Source organism: Sceloporus occidentalis, unplaced genomic scaffold, assembly GCF_023333645.1.
Source record: "Sceloporus occidentalis isolate IW3139 unplaced genomic scaffold, rSceOcc1.0.p SCAF_8, whole genome shotgun sequence".
Taxonomy (NCBI): domain Eukaryota; kingdom Metazoa; phylum Chordata; class Lepidosauria; order Squamata; family Phrynosomatidae; genus Sceloporus; species Sceloporus occidentalis.
The window spans coordinates 43,700,486-43,720,956 of NW_028316988.1; the positions used below are offsets into that span (position 1 = coordinate 43,700,486).

A 20,471-nucleotide genomic window follows, 5' to 3' on the forward strand; every position below is an offset into this window, starting at 1 on the left:
TCAAATGGACACTCAAAGGTATGGCTCCTATCAGTGAGTATCAGCTAGTATAAACTCATTCAATCGATTGTTGAATGGTGTGTCGACACATAGTTTAATTCCCATTCATTTAATGGGTCTGCAATAGTTGTGGCAAACAGTATAACTCAGGCATTTATGATGCAACTGTATTTGGTGGGACTTGACCATCCACGGATTTTGGTATTGACGGGGGGTCCTGGAATCAAACCCCGGTTGATCATGAAAACTATCTGAACTATCAGGATTGGGATTTTGTAAGAGTTGTTCCCCATATCATCTATTACCATCCCACCATGTCCCTTACATTTGAGATTCCTCTGTGCCCACATCTACTGACAACAACATTACAGCTCCTCTGAACACATCTTGCCAAGTAACTCCCACGATCGGGTCCCCATAAGTCGGAATAACTTGGAGGCGCACAGCAAAAACAACAACGTCCCACACAATATCAGAAGTACATTTACTCTGTCTTCTTTCTGTGTGATATATGCTATCCTCTTCCTAACAATGCCTCTACAATTGACAAACAGGGCAGCCTCTGCACAAGAGCGGACACATCTACTTTGTTAACTGTGATATAACTGTGGCTGTTTTCATGTGCAATAGCAATAAATAACATAACATAACATTTTAATATTCCTGGACATACAATCGCTGACCTTCAAGCAGCAGCTCTGAAACAAAATTTAAAAATGCAAATGCAGCCTTGGAAAAAGAAACAGCCAAATTGGGATACAGTCATATATCCTAATCCATTAGCAGAGGTATAAAGAGAGATCATGGTTTCTTGGCACACGTCGCGTATTAATATATGCGCGCTCCTTGCAGTTTTGCAAATGTAACAAAAGAATGCTCCTTAGAAAATCCCAGCACAAGAGAAGTGACTGTCAGCTCAGCAGAATGTATTGCTTTCACACCTCAAGCCTTACAGATTCAAGGCTTTCGCACTGACAAGCTGCTAGACAGACCTGTATCGTCTTATGCAACTCTTTGAAGACTTCTAACCAGGGTCACACATTTGCATCTGTCTGCATCGCGCGGCGCTCTTATCCCACCCCCACAATGATCTAGCTGAGAAAATACCTGCGGCATGTTCTCCATCAGTGCATCTGAACATAAATCCAGATAAGAGGCTATGTATTTCGTGGTAACTAAGGCTTCATCTGCACTGCAGAGATAATGCACTTTAACACTACTTTAACTGCCATGGCACCAGAGCTCTCTCACAAAGAAGGCTAAATATCTCATGAAACCATGAATCAGAAATGACTTGAAGGCACACAGCAACACAACAGTGGTGTGCATCATACAACAGTAGAACTTGAAGAGAGCCCAGCATTCACCTTGTCCAACCTTCAGAGAGTTTAAGAATCTATATCTAAAGCAGTGGTTCCCAAACTTTGGTCTTCCAGATGTTTTGGACTTCAGTGCGCAACATTCCTGCCAAGCTAGCTAGGGCTTATGGGAACGGAAGTCCAAAATACCTAGAGGACTAAAGCTTGGGAACCACTGATCTAAAGGATCTTTGTGAGCTGGCAATCCAACCATTCTTTGAAATGTGACGTTGAAGGCTTTCATGGACAGCATCCATAGATTTTTGTGGGTTTTTTGGGCTATGTGTCCATGTTCTAGAAGAGTTTCTTCCTGACGTTTCGCCAGCATCTGTGGCTGACATCTTCAGAGAATGCATTCTCCGAAGATGCCAGCCTCAGATGCTGGTGAAACATCAGGAAGAAACTCTTCTAGAACATGGACACATAGCCCGAAAAACCCACAAAAATCTAAATTCTTTTTAAACCTCCCATGAAGGAGAGACCCTCTTAGACATCTTTCCTAATCTTCAATCAACATCTCCTTTCATGTGTTTTGGCTCCATTCGGTTGAGTTCTATGCACAAAATAAGCTTGGTCCCTTGAGATGCAACAGCCCTTCAGATATTCTTTTGTTTTTCGCTGTTACCTTTAGATTCATGGATAGTTCCTGCCAAATTCTTACGCAACCCAGCAGTGAGATTTTTGGTTCCCGGGGCGGCCTGCTTTGGCACGAGGGTCCCTTGGACGCAACCGAGGCAGTTCTGCCCTTGGCGAAGCCTCACAATTCTGGATCAGTTTCTTGGCCCTTCCAAGGGCAAATTCGTCCCATCATACTCAGCATTTCACCTCCAGTCGCTCATCAACTAATGGATACTAATGGGAAGTGACATCACAACCTTCAAAATGCTCTTTATTCTGACATCTCCACTTTTATCCATTTCTTTTTTGGGGGGGTTTCTCTTAAACATCTTTTTCTTTGGCCTTTATGGATAAGTAATATTTTTCTCCATGCCTTTCTTTTTATCCAAAACATTTCAATTCCTTTCCTTTCCTTTTCCTTCCCCACCTAATTATATTTAAATTCTTATTTATATTCCAGTTATTATTATTATATTTCAATTATTATCACTATTATTGTGCTTGATATTATTATGTAGAGACCCAGGTTTGTGGATCACTAGGATAAGGGAGGTTTTCTCTGAGTACCAGCTGATAAGGAATAAGAATAAGGGAAGACTAGTATTTTTTCCTCTTGCTTAGCTGCATCTGCACAGCATAATTAAAGCAGTTTGACACCACTTTAACTGCCGTGGCTCAATGCTATGGAATTCTGGGAACTGTCATTTTGTGAGACATTCAGCCTTCTCTATCAGAAAGCACAACAAACTACAATTCCCAGACTTCCACAGCACTGTTCCATGGTAGGTAAAACTGGTCTTAAACTGCATTGTTTCTGCAGTGTGGATGCAGCCCTTGTGAGCTTCACAGAGGCCTCACATATTGGGACACCAGACACAAGACTGACTTGGGAAGCATCCTTTAAAATATGTGTCTGCAACAATTACAAATTGTGCAGACTATCTCAGAAAATACAGATTTCACCTTGTGAATAAGCAGCTCTGTTAATGAACGATCCTTTGGGTGCATCCAGACTGCAGAAATAATCCAATTTGACACCACTTTAAGGTGTGTGTTCCACTGTCGAACATCTTACCATCAGGAGGCTTTTCCTAATGTTTAGATGGGACCTCTTTTCCTGTAGCTTGAATCCATTGCTCCTTGTCCTAGTGACTCTTTTGCAGCCGAAAACAAGCTTGCTCCATCCTCAACATGGCATTCCTTCAAATATTTAAATAGGGCTATGATGCCACCTCTTACCCTTCCCTTCCCCAAACTAAATATCCCCAGCTCCCTAAGTCACTCCTCATAGGGCTTGGTTGTTTCCAGACCTTTCACCATTTGGCTTACCCTCATCTGGACATGCTCCAACTGGCCAACATCTCTCTTGAAATGTGGGGACCAGAACTGGACACTGGATTCCAGATGTTGTCTGACCAAAGCAGAATAGAGTGGTATTATAATGTCCCTTGAAGTAAACCCTATACTCCTATTGATGCAGCCTAAAATCATATTGGCTTTTTAGGTGCCACATCACTCTGCTGACACTTGTTTACCTTCCTCATATGGCAAGGTTTCCACCCTTCACCATTCTGTCACCCTCCTCTGGACACGCCGGCTCTTTTCCTTTCTTTTGTTTTGTGCAATGGATATCCCTTGAGACCATTCAAGACCTCCTCTTGAAGATCCTAACTGGAGAAGTCACCAGCTCCGAAACCTTCTGCATGCCTTGGAGACAATGCCACATGGAGTTACACCTGCAACATGAAGAGGTGAAGCCTGCACCTCTTTGGCACAATGGACGCTTTCAACAAACATGTCTCTTAAGAAAGAGCTCACAGTGACATAAATGGCAACTCAGGCAGTAGATACTGACAGGAGAAGGAGCCATGTCTCTTGCGATTACAGCTTTCCTACCTTTTGAGCATCCTCTCCACAGACGAACATCTCACAGGCATCTTCCTTCAAACTGAAGTTTTTCAAAGGTGACTTCATTGCTAACATTTCAGACTTCAGCATCTCTGAAGAAGGATTCAGTCATCTTGAAAGTAGAAGTTTTCGCAACTATACCACTACGCAACCATGTCGGTCAGTAACGCCATGCAGGTCCAACCCTAACATTGGGTAGAGTAGGTCAGCTGCCTCAGGTTGCAGGTGCTGAAGGTGGTAACAACCCTTAATAATAATAATAAATTTTATTTGTATACCGCTTTTCCAAAGATCAAAGTGGTTTACAGTCGATAAAACCAAGTACAACACATCTCATAAAAATCCATATTACAAATATACAATATATAACACTAAAAACTCCAACACAATTATTCAAAGGGTAAAGCAGAGAATCGATGGCAACAGAATACACAGCTTCATTCTTCAGGGGGGAAGGCTTGACAAAAGAGAAGAGTTTTCAATCTCTTTTTAAATGTTTCTAGGGGGTCGTCAGACGGAGCTCCTCGGGAAGATTATTCCACATCCGCGGGGCCACCACTGAAAAGGCCTTTTGGGAAGTGGAGACATATTTGGATGAAGGGACTTCCAACAGATTCTTCCCGGATGTTCTGAGTGTGTGGGGCGGATTATATGGGGAGATGCAGTCCCTCAAGTAACTCGGGGCCAAGCCATATAGGGCTTTATAGGTAATAACCAACACCTTGTATTGGCTGCTCCTTTTGTATCCCCAAAGATCCTCTTTGTTCGGAAACCAAGCGCTGTGTGTAACAGAATTCCTGGCACTTTACATTATCTAAATCGCTGCCGTCAAATGGGGTGGAAGATGCTGACCCGCTATTTTATTTATTTATTTATTTAATACCCCATCTTTCTCCCAAATATAAGACCCATTCTCCATATCAAAGTAAGAGAACTGAAATATCATCATCTCCTAGACCAGTGGTTCTCAACCTTCCTAATGCCACGACCCTTTAATACAGTTCCTCATGTCGAGGTGACCCCTAACCATACAATTGCAGTGTCTCAGTTTCCAATGGTCACCCTCCTCTGGACTCGCCGGCTCTTTGTGTTTTCCAATGGTCTTAGGCGACCCTTGTGAAGGGGTCATTCGATACCCCAAAGGTGTTGCGACCCACAGGTTGAGAACTGCTGTCCTAGACGGTCATTGTCCCTGCCACATAGGGACAATTGGGAGGCCAATTGGAGAGAAGAGATGAAGGTCAGATGAAAAAGAAGAGAAAGACAAAAAAAGGCAAGCATGAGAAGCAGGGGAAAGTATGGTGCTCGCTTCCCAACGTTCAAATGGAGAGGAAGCAGACACTAAACTGGGCATCTGTGGGAGTTCACCCTCCCACCACAAGGGGGAGTAGAGTTTCACATGGACTGGTGAAGAGCCGATTTATTGCCAGGACTGGAACTCAGTCCAGGATGCCCTTTGGACACTATAGGAGAAATATCAAAACCCCTACACCTCCATTCTTGGTGGTCTTCCTGCACAGAGCATGTAGCGTTTCAGTATGTAACTGAGACTGCAATTCAGGAGAGAATGGTATAGAATCATACAATCATAGAGTTGGAAAAGACCGCAAGGGCCATCCAGTCTAACCCCATTCTGCCATGCAGGAAATCTAAATCAAAGCATCCCCGACAGATGGCCATCTAGCTTCTGCTTAAAGACCTCCAAGGAGGGAGACTCCATTTCATACTATGTACTGCCCCAGGCATGGATTTTAAGGGTACTGTAGGGGCTCCTTCTGCTTTGGAGATTTCCTTGCCCATGGAGATTAGCACATTAATCACCGGCAGAATGGAAATCTATGGCTTTGTAATTCAAAAAGCAACGTTGGGTCATTATATTCTTGGCCAATTCAGCTCAGCATTAATGATATTTCCCCAATGGCCTGGCTCCATTGATTGCAAGGATGGGCAAAAGTTTATTGCAAAAAAGACAACCAACCAGCTTCCCAAACCCATAAGAATCAACTTCAGGTCTTGATGCCTTTGAATCATCCCACTTACTTTTGTGCATGAACCACAAGAAAAACCCTCTTTAGAGATTTCTCTCCTATTCTCTCCCCTTTTCATGCTTTCGCCTGCTTTTGCTGATTTGGAAAATGAGGCAGTTAGCAGAAGGTCAATTGATCTGACCTCTAGCTCACCGCCGTGTTAAAGTTTATCCATCTCAAAGGCAGATCATCTTTGTAAAATCACACTAAAGAATTCCCATCTAATCAGACTTCATACAAAACAGAACCCCTGCACTGATCACTGCGGAAAAAGGAGAAGCCAATTCACAGTATTTGGAAAGACAAGCCCAGAGTTAAAACATCAGCTAACTAGACCCGACATAGTAATGTCCCGGTTTTATGAGTATTGGCTTATGATTTAATATCCCATGGATCATCGATGGATGTTTTTCAGTTCATAGACAACCAATACTCAGAGGTGCCTTTTGCCAGTTCCATCCTCTGAAATACTATAGCCTATAGTATCTGTGTCCCCCATCCAAGTACCAACCAGGGCTGACCCTGCTTGTATGTTGCTGGTTTGTTTGTTTGTTTTGTGCAGCTTGTTGCATGACAATACTGGCAAAATGGGTTTGCCTAAACTGTCTGTAAATTGTATTAATTAGCCGTTGTGCTAGCCATACTTAATGTACTGTGTGTAGTATTGCAACAAGACTTATTGATCTGATGTGATACTTCTTTAATAAAAACTGAGGTGGTGAGACTTCTTAAAGCCTTTATCAGCAAAAAGGCCTGATCTCCTACATCCCAACTGAAATGTAGAATCACAGAATCATAGAATCATAGAGTTGGAAGAGACCACCAGGGCCATCTAGTCCAACCCCCTGCCATGCAGGAAATCCAGATCAAAGCATCCCTCACAGATGGCCATCCAGCCTCCGTTTGAAGACTTCCAAGGAAGGAGACTCCACTACACTCCGAGGGAGTTTGTTCCACTGTCGAACAGCCCTTACTGTCAGGAAGTTCCTCCTAATGTTGAGGTGGAATCTCTTTTCCTGCAGCTTGCATCCATTGCTCTGGGTCCTAGTCTCTGGAGCAGCAGAAAACAAGCTGGCTCCCTCCTCAATATGACATCCCTTCAAATATTTAAACAGAGCTATCATATCACCTCTTAACCTTCTTTTCTCCAGGCTAAACATCCCCAGCTCCCTAAGACGTTCCTCATAGGGCAAGGTTTCCAGACCCTTCACCATTTTAGTTGCCCTCCTTTGGACACAAGGCTCCAGTTTCTCAATGTCCTTTTTGAATTGAGGCGCCCAGAACTGGACACAATATTCCAGGTGGGGCCTGACCAAAGCAGAATATAGTGGCACTATTACTTCCCTTGATCTAGACACTATACTTCTATTGATGCAGCCTAAAATCGCATTGGCCTTGTTAGCTGCCGCATCGCACTGTTGACCCATGCTCAACTTGTGGTCTACTTGGACTCCTAGATCCCTTTCACATGTTGTCTCCTTAAGCCAGGTGTCCCCCATCCTATATCTGTGCATTTTATTTTTTCGCCCCAAGTGCAGTACCTTACATTTGTCCCTGTTGAAGTTCATTTTGTTAGCTTTGGCCCAGCTTTCTAGTCTATTCAGGTCATTTTGAATTTTGATCCTGTCCTCTGGAGTATTAGCTATTCCTCCTAATTTGGTGTCATCTGCAAATTTGATAAGTATTCCCCCAATTTTTTCCTCCAAGTCATTGATAAAGATGTTGAACAGTACTGGGCCCAGGACAGAGCCCTGTGGAACACCACTGGTTACTTCTCTCCAGGATGAAAAGGTGCCATTGTTGAGCACCCTAGATAACATGGTAACCATATCTGGGGGCTCTAGGCTCCAGCCTGAAATACTGGGAGAAGACAAAGGAGGGTACCCGGTCTGGTACCAGTCCCCAAGTCATTGCCTGTCGGTCACAATGGCAAGCCTCCAGGAAAGGCAGGAAAAGTTGTACCCAATGGGCACAAATATGGTGCAGGTCCCTGGCACAATTGGGAGGGAATGGGAAATAATTGTTGGTTCTCTACATCAAATAGCCTGAGGCCATTCTCAGTCACCATAAGTCCACCTAGTATTTGTTGGTGGTCTCCCATCCAAGTACTAATCAGATTGACTCTGATGAACTTTCAAGATCTGGACAGGATCTGGTACTTTTAGCGTTGATTTGGCTCATCAAAGCCAACACTCTTGAACATGAAATGGAGGAAGGTTGGGGGAAAGGGGATCTCATGGCCCTTTAAGAATGATTTTACCATGAGCTTTTGTGGACCATCGCCCATTTTCTCACGGCACTGAAAGGGTTTCATGCAGAAATCAAGACATTACTATTTCCTAGGAAGTATTGGAAGGCCGACAGTGAAAGTCTGAGAAGTAGCTGCTTGTCAGTTTTTACAAAAATTGCCTTTGGATATGAGAATGTCATTTATTAAACCACTTTTTCCGTGGAAAGATGAGGCCAGGAGGGTAGGAAAACAGATCCGTTGAAGGGTTTAAAGTTAACAGTGGCCTTTTGGGATGCTCAAGGCTACAGAAAGTCCCAGCCATTTGCTGACTTGGGGGTAAATGTTAGCTTTCGAAGTACCCCGGTGCAATGAAATTTCCACATTTTGTGTCTCAGAAAATGAATGGTTGTGACAGATCATGTAGTGGTACAAAGGATCCTATGAGTAAAGAGGACTCAAAGACTGGAACTTTATGGTGTAACCGATTTGTGGGTTGGTTTGTTTTAGCCATCCACGGTATTCACAGAACTCTTCTCCAGCACTAATGGTTGTTTTTGTTTTGTATTGATACTACTTTAGTCCTTTCTCCTGTATTCCTTTTGGAAAAGTGACCCTGTTTGCCCTTTAAAAGGAGCAGGGCAGGGGAAGGAGACAGGGTTTGTAAAGATGTATTTCAGCATGAGCTTTCATGGATATAAACCCATTGCTTCAAAAGCACTACCAAGTGATATCCAGGCCTTGGGATATAAAGCAATTTACACAGTTGGGGAAGTGGGATGGAAGGTACAGTGGACCCTTGGCATCTGCTAATATTATTATTGTTATGATTATTTATATCCCACCTCTCCAATTGGAGAGGCGGCTTACAACATTAAAAGTTTGGTTCCAGGACCCACACGGATACCAAAATCTGCAGATGCTCAAGTCCCATTATATACAATGGCATAGTAAAATGGTGCCCTTTATCTAAAGTAGCAAAATCAAGGCTTGCATTTTGGAATGTATACCTTTTAAAACTATTCTCAAGCTGTGGATGGTTGAACCCATGGATGCAGAATCTGCGGATACAGAAGGCCGACTGTAATGGGATCAGGAAAGACGCAGCTTCTTTGGAGGACTTTAAACAGATTTCGAAAGGGCATCTTTCAGGAGTGCTTTAATGATGTATTCCATGGCAAAGGGTTAGACTAGATTACCTTTGTGACCCCTTCCAGCTCTATGGCTCTGAGATACTACAGTCGGCCCTCGGAACATCATTTTACTAGGCCATTGTATTTAATGGAACATCCATGGGTTTGGAATCCATCGGAGGTTCTGAAACCAAACACCGGCAGATACCAAGGACCCACACTATGGAATCATTGGGTTTCACATAAGTGTTCACTGAGCAACTGATTCAATGGGCCTACTTTAGTCGGAACTAGCAATGGGATTTTGTCCCAACAATCCATTTTGTAAATAAATGGCCACAAAAGACGGAAACGACAGAGCTGTGAAAAAGTTAGCTTTTCAGGGCTCAATGCTTGTCCTAGCAAAAAAACATGAGCTTAATGTACTGGGAAAACCATGCCATCGCCTATAGACATTAGAGGCTAGAGATACACTTTGATTCCTCTGACAAGGCTGACTTCCAAGGTTTGGTTGTTTGGAACAGAGGTGAAAAAACACAACGCAAATGACTTAACCCTCTGCTGAATCTCCCAATCCCTTTCTCTTGCCTGTTCCTGGGCTGAAAAAGTAGACTTGTTACCTGTTGCAATGTTTAAAACATCGCTCATTAAACTACTCATCACTTTTGTTCACTTTTCATCATATACTGGCAGAAGGAATACTTTTTAAACTGCTATTGGGCTGAAAAAGTCATTTGTTGTCATCACCTGTTACGGTCTTTTAAAAGTAGCTCATTACACTACTCATTATTTCTTGATATTTATTTCTTAGGGTCAGAGATAAAGCATTTACAATGCCTCTAAAATGTCATTTGAAAGTAGTTTTAAGTAAGCAGGAGAATTGGTCCCAGAGTCAAGAAATGAAGTAGAGGAGCCACTGATTCGGGCTCCATCCGCACTGCAGAAATAATCCGGTTTGACACCACTTTAACTGCCCTGGCTCAATGCAATTGAATTCTGGTCACTGTAAGAACACAGATGATTTACATAACTTTAAAGCAGGCAACAAAGACATTGTGGCCATTCGTCAAAAATCAGAAGAAGATCAAGACTTGGAAGAGCAGATAGGAAGGACAAGATCCTGAAGCATAAAGATATATCATTGAATACTAAAGTCAAGATGGCCCATGCCATTGTATTTCCTACTTTTTAGATATGGTTGTGAAAGCTGAACAGTAAAAAAAAAGCCATAGGAAGACAATGAACTCATCCGAAATGTGGTTCTGGAGGAAGGTTCTACAGACATCATGGTCTGCTAAAAAGACAGTCCTAGAGAAACTCAAGCCTGAGCTCTCCCTAGAAGCCAAGATGACTCCCAAGATACCAAGACGATGGCTTTCTGTTGGAGTCTGGGGCTTTATTCCATTTTGAGGGCTTCCTGATCCAAGTTTTGGGTGAAATACATCTGTAATTTGTACTGAATTTTTATATAAAGAAATAATTGGTGGGGTTGGGAGGTTTTGAGGGACTAGTAGGGGTCCAGAGGCCAGAAAGGAGGGATCCGCTGGCTGTATGCAGCCTGAAGGCCACTAAGACCTTTGCCTCAGACTCTGGTTAGAAGGCCAAATAACCTGACCTTAAATAAAACAATTTCTTTTGGGATCCAAATGAATTGCACTCTTATGTATGTATTTATTTACTCATGTAAGCAATTGAATGGTACACATACCCAGCCTTCCTTTTGGAAAAGGTGAGCAGATAGTCCATGCGTTTGGATAAGGGATGGTTTGGGATCTCATTCGGGAGCCTGTTTTTGCTTGACTTTGCTGGGGAGTGGGACTTTTTAAAAACCAGCCACTAACCTAAAGCTAAAATTAGACCAAGGGCTGTCAACACTCGTACCCCTCTGAGCTTTCAGACAGGGACGGCGGCGCTTTGACAAAAGCCTGCGTTTAATTTGGTTGCTGGGTGTAAGTTGACAAATTTCCCTGGTTAGCAAGGCTTGGGCAGAGAAAAGCAACCTTCGAAGGGTGAAGGGAGGGAGCCTGTGACTTTAATTTGACTGGATTGCTAATCAGAAGGGATATTTCTCAAACCGCTTCTGGATCATGATCAAGGGATGACATAGTCTAGAGAGAATAGTTTCTAGGACCAGGAGAAGCATTGGGGCTCCTTGTGAGAGTTTTGATTCCCCATTGCCTATGGGTGAAGAATATGCCATCTACACCAGTTTGATTTAAGTGAGACCCATTATTAGTGTATCAAGAGGAGTTTTATACAGGTAAATCACAGGACTGGTCTACACCAGCTTCATTTCCACACACAAAGTCTAGTTTCCAATGCCTTTGTTCACAAACAACCATCCTTAAAACTGGACCTGCTACTTCCTTTCCATACACAAAGGATTTTGAATTTGAATCGACATTCTCACACGCCAAGGGCACATCTAGGCCTGGCTTTCCACTGCACCAAATGCACCTGAAGAGGTAGAGTTAAGCCTATGAAAGCTCATGCTACCAACTTCTTTCTTTCAAGCTGGTCTCAAAGGTGCTACAAGATCTCTCCACAGACTGATTCTACAGACTAACACGGCTACATCCTTGGATTATACATTAGTTCCACGTGTTGGACAGCTCCTTTAAAGTCCTTTAAAAACCTGACACAGGGCCTGGACGGAAGGATGCTTTCACCGGCCTCGGCCTGAAGTAGGGGTGCACAGGGGCTGAGCATTTACATGCTCAGCAACCCTACCTTGCACCCTGGCCGCCATCACTGCACACACTCATCCATACGGGGCGCGCGATTATGACATCCGCGTAGTGCAGTGCCCAAACAGTGCCATACCATGCAGATATCATCATCACACATGAGTGTGCCAATGGCTCCCCACACATGGCCTAAAAAGAACTCACCAGGAGCAGACTCTTTATATGCCTCCCGGAGGCTGTGGCATTTGGTTGCCACGGTCTCCATCGGAGGCAAAAAGGGGTGGCATCTTGCCACCCCTTTCTGCCAATCTGTCTAGCCCCATAGATTCACCACCACACTGACATGGAAGCCACCAGCCATCTCTGGACTTAAGTGCCCCTAACTGAGGTTAGATAGGAACCACCAGTGAGCGTTACACAGAAAAGCTCCTGCTGCTCCAGAACTTGCAGCTAGAGATAACCCCACTGAAGATCTCATTCTATTTTGGCAGTTTGTGACATATGCAACCGATTGCTCATGAAATTAGAAGCAGAATGTCACGTCTGCTCCTCGAAGAACCAGGACTCATCTGGAGCATTGGGGCTTCTCATCTGTCAAACGTTGCTCATTTCTTTCTCCTACCACCCAACAGAGAGTAAACTTCCAAAGATTACAAAGAGAGTCCCTCCCTTTTTTGCCTGGTTTGATTAAGAAGCCCATTTGTCTCACCCGAAGCAACTAAATGCTGATTACTTAAATCAGAAGGAGAGGAGGGAAACCCCAAAGGCGGATGCCCCATTTGGGAGAATGAAAAGGGTTGTGCGCACCAGATAAAGCTTTGCCTCAAAGCAATCCATGCCCCCATGCCGCTATTGTCATGCTAATGCGTGGAAGGCATCCTCGGCACCATCTGTTCCTCTGGAGGTCTCAGCCTTGGGCACTGAGAAATCAGTGGGCTTTATTAATGCCAAGCCATCCAGAATAGTAGTGACACGTTGGTTGCTTTCCATGGTTCTAATTGTCCCAAACATACAGAGAATGGTCGTATTCAATCTTGTGCCAGAATAAGGCAATCATTTGGCCCAAGCAGCATGGACAAAGAAGCCATCTTGCAAACCTTGTTCTGTTTAGAGAAAAACCTGTCAAAGGAGGTTCTGGTTGCTTTCTTCCTCCTCCTCCTCTCTACTCAAAAGTGACTCTGCATCCACTGAAGGCCATTTATAGACTCCGTTGGTCGGCTTTTGCTTCCAAAGAGGAAACCCCATTTACCTGGACCATGGAAATCTCCAGTCCTCTCATTCTTGGAAATGTATAAGTGGGCACCCTGAGCAACTCCTTCTATTCTCTTCCAACTCCCTCTAATAAACTATTACACAATGAAGTCCAAAAACTGCTATGCATGCCTGCTTGATTCCTGTTTATTTTTCACTGTTGTGAAACATTTGAAAAGAGACTGATGAACGGCTAAACTATAAGTACCAGATGAAGTCGGCCAGTCCTTTAACTGTCTCTGTGGAAGTCCCAACCTCGGAGGCCCCGACCCCGGAAGGCGAAAGTCCTGCCCCGAGAAGGTGGAAATCCTGCCCTTCAGAAGACCTGTTCCCACCCCTGGAAGTTCTGCCCCTGGCACTGGGTAACACCCATTGCTGGAACTCCTTTGAGTTTGGGCACTCGGTCTCTAAAAGGTTCACCATCACTTCACTATGCCATGCTGGTTCTTATCCCCAATACCTCCCTCCCCCAAAAAGGTACCATCTTCAGAGGAAGCTGGACGGAGAGTAAGAGTAGGTCCACTTACAGTGTCATGGCAAGCAACCTCAAAGGCACTTTCTTTTCTCATGGCATACTAGCAATCCTTGCCTGGCATGACCAAGCTGGCCACTATGGGCCATCCCTGTGGATATGTGGATTAATCCTTGCTTTCCATTGGGCCACCATCAAAGCACCTGTCTCATTATGGAAGACAGACACCACTTCATTATTCACTCCAGCCAACCTTTGCATAAAATAAGCCGCAGGCCAACTGCTCACGAAACACACACACACACACACACATATATATATAATCAATCAGCATTTAGCTGATTTTTAATATGTTGCCATGCACAAGTCAAGGTTCACTGGCCTGTCAGAAAAGGTTTCATTAGCAAAGTCCGTTTTGGCCCATAATAACACCATTAATTGCATGAAAACGAGGGCTGATTGAAAATGGGGTCAGGCAAAGCAGTGGACGGCACAGACCTCAGCAAATTTCTCCTTTATAAGAAAGAAATGCAAATGAGACCTTTTCTCCTCTTTCCCTTTACAGAAGAAGCTAAGATGAATTTGCACATTCCAATTAACTCACCGGAGTAGCCAGCAGACCATAGAGTAGAGCCAAGGAACTGTGGGCCCTCCAGATGCTTCGGACTGCAGCTTGCAGAAACCCTAGCCAAGAGTCGCTATTAGCCTACTGTAGGTCCCCAGGCTGTATCCGCACTGCAGAAACAATCCAGTTTTGCACCACTTTAACTGCCATGGCTCAATGGCAGTGAAATCTGAGATTTGTAGTTTGGTGTGGCATCAGAGCTCTCACACAGAGAAGGCTAAATGTCTCACAGAACTACAGTTCCCAGAATTCCATAGCATTGAACCATGGTGGTGCCAAGCTAGACCATGTCCTTTGATGTTGTTGTTGTGTGCCTTCAAGTTGCCTCTGACTTAAGACCTGTCCTGGGGTTTTCTTGGCAAAATTTGTTCAGAAGAGGTTAGCCATTGCCTTCCTCTGAGGCTGAGAGTATGCAACTTACAAAGATTCAAGGTGCATTTTGTGTTTTGTTTACTTTGTGCTTTTTAGTTGCCCCAATAAAGATGCAGGTCGAATCTCCCTTATCCAAAATGCTTGGGACCAGAAGTATTTGGGACCTTGGATTTTGGTGGATTTGGAATGCCTTTCTTTGCACATACGTACATAATGAGATATCTTACAGATGGGACCCAAGCATAAACACAGACTCCATTTATGCTTCATATCCAATGTATACAAATAGCCTGAAGGTGACTTAACACCATATATTTAATAACTTTGTGCATGAAACAAAGTTGGTGCACACTGGACCCTACGAAAGCAAAGGTGTCACTATCTCAGCCACCCATGAAAAAAGATTTGGATTTTGGAATATTTTGGATTTAAGAATTTCGAAGAGGGGAAGAGAGAAGAGAGATCTGCCTTTTCTCTCTACAGAGATCCTGGCATGATGAGAACTGCAATTTCTAGCTCATTCTTAACATTTGTCGAAGCTTAAGCGGGGCTCTTGCTCTAAGCAGCTTAGGAGCAGCGTCGAGCTACAAAAGTTGAAGCCACCCCTCGCAGCTTTTGTGACCCGAGAAGGCAAGGAGCAGGGGATCTTGCAGGGCAAGGGAAAGGCAATGAATCTACTCCGGGGTTTAGTCCGAACTGTAAAGGAACAATCCGTGGTGCCGAAGCCCATTTTCAAAAATGGCTCAATCTCTTTGACCGCTCCTTTCAAGTTCACACTAAAGGGATGCAGCACATGCTTTTATATTAAAATAGTAATGCTCAGCAATGTGTTTGTGTAAAACTTTCCAACAAATACATTTTAGAAATAGGATTATTAGTGCATTATGGTGAATTGTCTCCTGATCTCATATATATATATATATATATATAGAGAGAGAGAGAGAGAGAGAGAGAGAGAGAGAGAGTGGTTTGTGTATGTGTTGTGTGCCTTCAAGTCATCTCTGACTTATCACAACTCTAAGGCGAATGGATCATGGGATTTTCTTGGCAAGATTTGTTCAGAGGAGGTTTGCCATTGCCTTCCCTGAGGCTGAGAGAGTGTGGTTTCTTGCCCAAGGTCACCCAATGGGTTTCATGGTTGAGCAGGAATCGAACCCTGGTCTCCAGAATCATAGTCCAATGCTCAAACCACTACACCAGGTTGGTTCTACAACTGAGGTACACCAATATAGTATACACTCCACCAATGTGGTGTAGTGGTTTGAGCGCTGGACTATGACTATGGAGACCAGGATTTGGATCCCTGCTTGGCCATGGAAATCCACTGGATGACCATCTCTCAGCCTCAGAGGATGGCCTTGAGACAGATTTCCATAGCTGGAGTGATGCTGCCGAGAAATTCCCTGTCCCAACCTCCATTCCTTTCTGGAGAAACAGCATTGAAACATCACCTTGCTAGAGGCAAAATATTTCAAGATCCTTATTTCAAGGTATTTTTGAAGCCACATGATATCTATTTATAACATGTTGTTGATGTGCCTTAAAGTCTTTCCCAAAGGCGATGGGGTTTTCTTGGCAAAGTGTGTTAGGAGGCGGTTTGCCATTGTCTTCCCTTGATGCTAGATTGTGCTACTTGCCCAAGGTTGCCCAATGTGTTGCATGGTCGAGCAGGGAATCCAACCCTGGTTTCCAGAATCGTAGTCCAACACTCAAACCATTATGCCATGTATATGTCTTTTTAAAAGTCTGAACATGGCCCATTACCAAAACGCATGATGTTCAAAAAGCTATCCAGTGTGTCGCGGAACACAACCGTCCACAATGTGGGAACAACCACCAAGATGGGTCTTCTTCATCAGAGTGTGGTCAAGATGATAAACGTTATTAAAAGCAATTAATAGGAGATGCTACAGCAATTTGCTTTTGCCTCAGTCTACTAGGAAGGACACGATGGTGCAAAATCTTCACCATCACAAGAAACTCAGTAGTGTTCTTGTATGCTCTGGGTGCTGCTAAAGCAAAACCCCTGTTCTGCGTATACCTTCCTCGAGGCAAAATGGCTGAAGAGACTTGTGAGGCCACATGATACCTATTTATATCATATATGTCTTATTTAAAATTCCGAGCATCAAAACACATGATGTTCTCAAGGCTATCCTGGGAAGCCTGTTTGGATACCGATCTCCCTCGGCTGCTGTTATCTGGCTTTGCCTGTGACTCTCTGAACACATTTGGAATCATGCAAAGTTGCCTAAAGGAGAAGAAGGGCAGGGAGAGAATAATTTCCCCCTTGTTCTGTGCAAACCTTCAACAACAACCAAATACATTTTGAAAACAGAATCATCAGTAGTCTAATAATCTAATGTTATTTTAATTTGTTGTCTGCTATACTTTATTGCTTGAATGCTAACATACACTAATATGCATTATATTTAATTATTTCCGTACAATGTACGCCATCGAAAGGTTTATTTTATCTATTTTAACTAGTTGTACGTACAGCGCTGTGTAAATTTACAGCGCTATACAAATAAAGCTTAATAATAATAATAATAATAAGTTTGTGATGGTGATTGTCTCTGGATTATATATATATATATATAGTTGTTTTTATCTGCCTAAGGAATGCTTAGAGGTGGTTTTGCCAGTTCCTTCCTTTTCAGTGTTGCCTACAGTACCTGGGATTCATTGTCGGTTTCCCATCCAAAGACTAACCATGGCTGCCCCTGCTTTGCTTCCAAGATCAGATAGGATTGGGTGCATTTCAGGTATTTAGGCCCTTGCAAGGGGACGATTCAATGCTGAATTCCCTATTTACTTTCTAAAGTAGCATCTTGCCAGAATTACTGTGCTATGACTGGTTATGATTTTTCTGATGTAAATATAGGTCAGCTTGCATACTGATTTAACACAGCAACATAGAACAGCAACCTCACATTTGAATCCATTTTTCAACCCCGAGATATGAATCCATTTTAACCAAGCGACGAATAATAAAGGGAATTTGGGGACACGTATTTTGAGACTTGATGCGTATGTTTTGGCATCACCTTTCATGCATTGCATCTCAGGAAAAGAATCATCCCCTTGTATCTGAAGAAGCAGATCACAAACTACAGGAGTCCATGCTCAGATCGGTTCCAAAAATGTCGCGAGATTCCATCTTCCTAGAACACAGCAAAATACTTTCTGCATTTAGAGAGGTACTCTACTATCGCTTGGCCATCCAGGTTTCATCTATGAAACATTGGCGAGTATGGTTTAATTGATAATATCTTCCAAAGGCGTTGGTGGAAATAGTGCAATACTTTCAGGTATTGCAGGATTGCAACTCCCAGCATCTCTAGATGGCATGACCAGTGATGAGAAATGCTGGGCATTGCTTTCCAACAGCGTCTGTATTGCTTTATTGTTGCGGTTCATTGGTTATGGTGGGTGAGTGGGTATGGGGCATTGTATTTTATTGTATTTTAGTGCTTTTTAATACTGTTGTAAGCCACCTCGATCTCATTGCAGAGGCGGGGTAATAATAATAACAATAATAATAATAAACATTATTATTATCCAGAGGGCCGCAGGATTCCCTCCTCGGTCCAAAGTGATATCAGGGTAAGTCCACCACAATAAAAACAAGGAACACATTTATTATGGCATGCATTTTTCTTACATGGAACCAATCCAGGAAAGTTCAGGCCATAATAAATTGGTTCCTCATTAAGATACTCTGGGATTTTTAGCTGATTTAATTTGGTGAGGCTTGCCTCTGCGTTAACTGGTTTAGGGTTGTGCTGCAAAACCTCAATCCTACACGCTCTTCGGAGCATAGAAAGCTGCCTTATGGTGTGTTAAACCGGTGGTCCACCCTCAGCAGGATCAAAACACACACACACAATCCCCCAAAAATGAAAGTTTCCTGTTGTTGTCGTTGTTGTGTGCCTTCAAGTCATCTCCGACTTATGGTGACCCTAAGACGAACCTATCACAGGGTTTTCGTTATCTCATGCAAATGCCAGCATGGCACAGTGGTTTGAGTGTTGGACTATGACTCTGGAGACCAGGGTTCAATTCCCAGCGTGGCCATGAAACCCACTGGGTGACTCTGGGCAAGTCGCACTCTCTCAGCCTCAAGAAAAGGCAATGGCAAACCTCATCTGAACAAATCTTGCCTTGAAAATCTTGTGATAGGGTCACCTTAGGGTTGCCATAAGTCGGAAACAACTTGAAGGCACGCAACAACAACAGCAACAGATGCAGCCCCAGACATACCTCTCCACCTCCCAGAACCTTATCTGGTAGGAAAAATACCTTTTATAATAGATGAAAAGGGGATGCCAATATGGTGCAGTGGTTTGAGCATTGGACTCTGGAGACCAGGATTCGAATCCCCACTCAGCCATGAAAACCAGTGGGTGAGCTTGGTCAAGTAACACTTTCTCAGCCTCAGGACAAGGCCATGGCAAACCTTTTCTGAACCAATCTTGCCGAGAAACCCCCATGATGGGCTCACCTTAGGGTCACCATAAGTTGAAAACAAAGAGACACAACCATGACAACAAAGAGTGTGCTTTGACTTCCTTGCTGGGCAGTTGTAGTTGTGGCGCTGTTTCTTGCTATTGCTGTTATGGATCAAAAGGGGATGCCAATGTGGCGCAGTGCTCTGAGCGTCGAACTGAGAGTGGTGTTCAAATCCCCGCTCAGCCGTGGAAACCCAGTGGGTGCGCTTGGCCAAGTCACACTCTCTCAGCCTCAGAGGACGGCCATGGCAAACTCCCCTCTGAAGATACATACCAAAATAAAAAACCCTGCAATAGGTTCTCCTTAGGTTGACCATAAGTCGGAAAAGACTTGGAAAGCAGACAACCTGGATCCAAACCAGCTGCCATGGACTTTTCTCTGCAGAAACAGAAATACCTGGCAGAGAGGCTCTGTCTTTTTGTTGCAAACAGCTTGAATTCTAGCTGTACATCATTGCTTTGGGGAGATGATAGATAGATAGATAGATAGATAGATAGATAGATAGATAGATAGATATGTGCATGCATATATGGCTTTGCTTCCTCTGTAGTGCAGACACCAAGAGATCCAAGACCCCTGCCCCCGAAGCCCCCCATTTCCCATCCAAAAAGCATCAAAATGGACAGACCTTTCTTGGTCTCCCTTGCAAAGGATGGCAGGGAGGCCTCGATCTACCAAGGCTGCAGAGGAGAAGACACCAGGGACGCCTCTTCTTTGCAATGGGGGGCAAAGGAAGGATGCTGCTGGGGGTGGTCTTGCAGATCTCGAGGGGCCCTTATCGGATTCCCATGGGGCTGGGGGAGGAAGGGAGAGGGGACCCCCTTCCTTTCTTGGCTGGGGGAGGAAAGACTCAGAGCATTGGAGGAGATGTTGGGGGAAGGGGGGCTGGGTTGGTGGTTCCTCCTGCAGCCAGGCGGAAGTGAAACCCTTCCCCTTCCTCCAGTCAATGAGATCAGCCCAGGGAGGGGGGGTAATCCATGCCATTCATTGCCTTCCATTCATCCCATGCGCAGCCGGCAGGAGGAAGGATGCTGCAGCGGGCATTTTTGGATGATGGGGGGATGCCCAGGTGCCAAGGCAGGGAGGGGTGTTTTGTTAGGTAGGAGAAGAGCAGCATCCTTCTCAGATCCAGGTGCAAGGCAGAGGGACCCGATCCAGCCTCTGATCCCCGGGAGGAGGCGATCCCATTTAATCTCATTGATGGTCCAGCTCTGTGCTGCCCCAGGTGCCTTCAAGACCCTCTCTTGACTTGGGGTGACCCCATGGGTGTCATCACAG

At 44.1% G+C, this 20,471-nt stretch overlaps 1 protein-coding gene across 1 annotated transcript in view; it reads right to left on the bottom strand.

The window, feature by feature from the left end:
* LOC149308790 (serine/threonine-protein kinase PAK 3) overlaps positions 1–20,042 on the bottom strand; it is an 81,561-nt gene extending 61,519 nt beyond the window's left edge. The window contains exon 1 of the mRNA XM_089536468.1: positions 19,822–20,042. The gene's annotated coding sequence lies outside the window, so the exon portion shown is untranslated. The remainder of the gene's footprint in view (positions 1–19,821) is intronic.
* Positions 20,043–20,471: the final 429 nt, after the last annotated feature.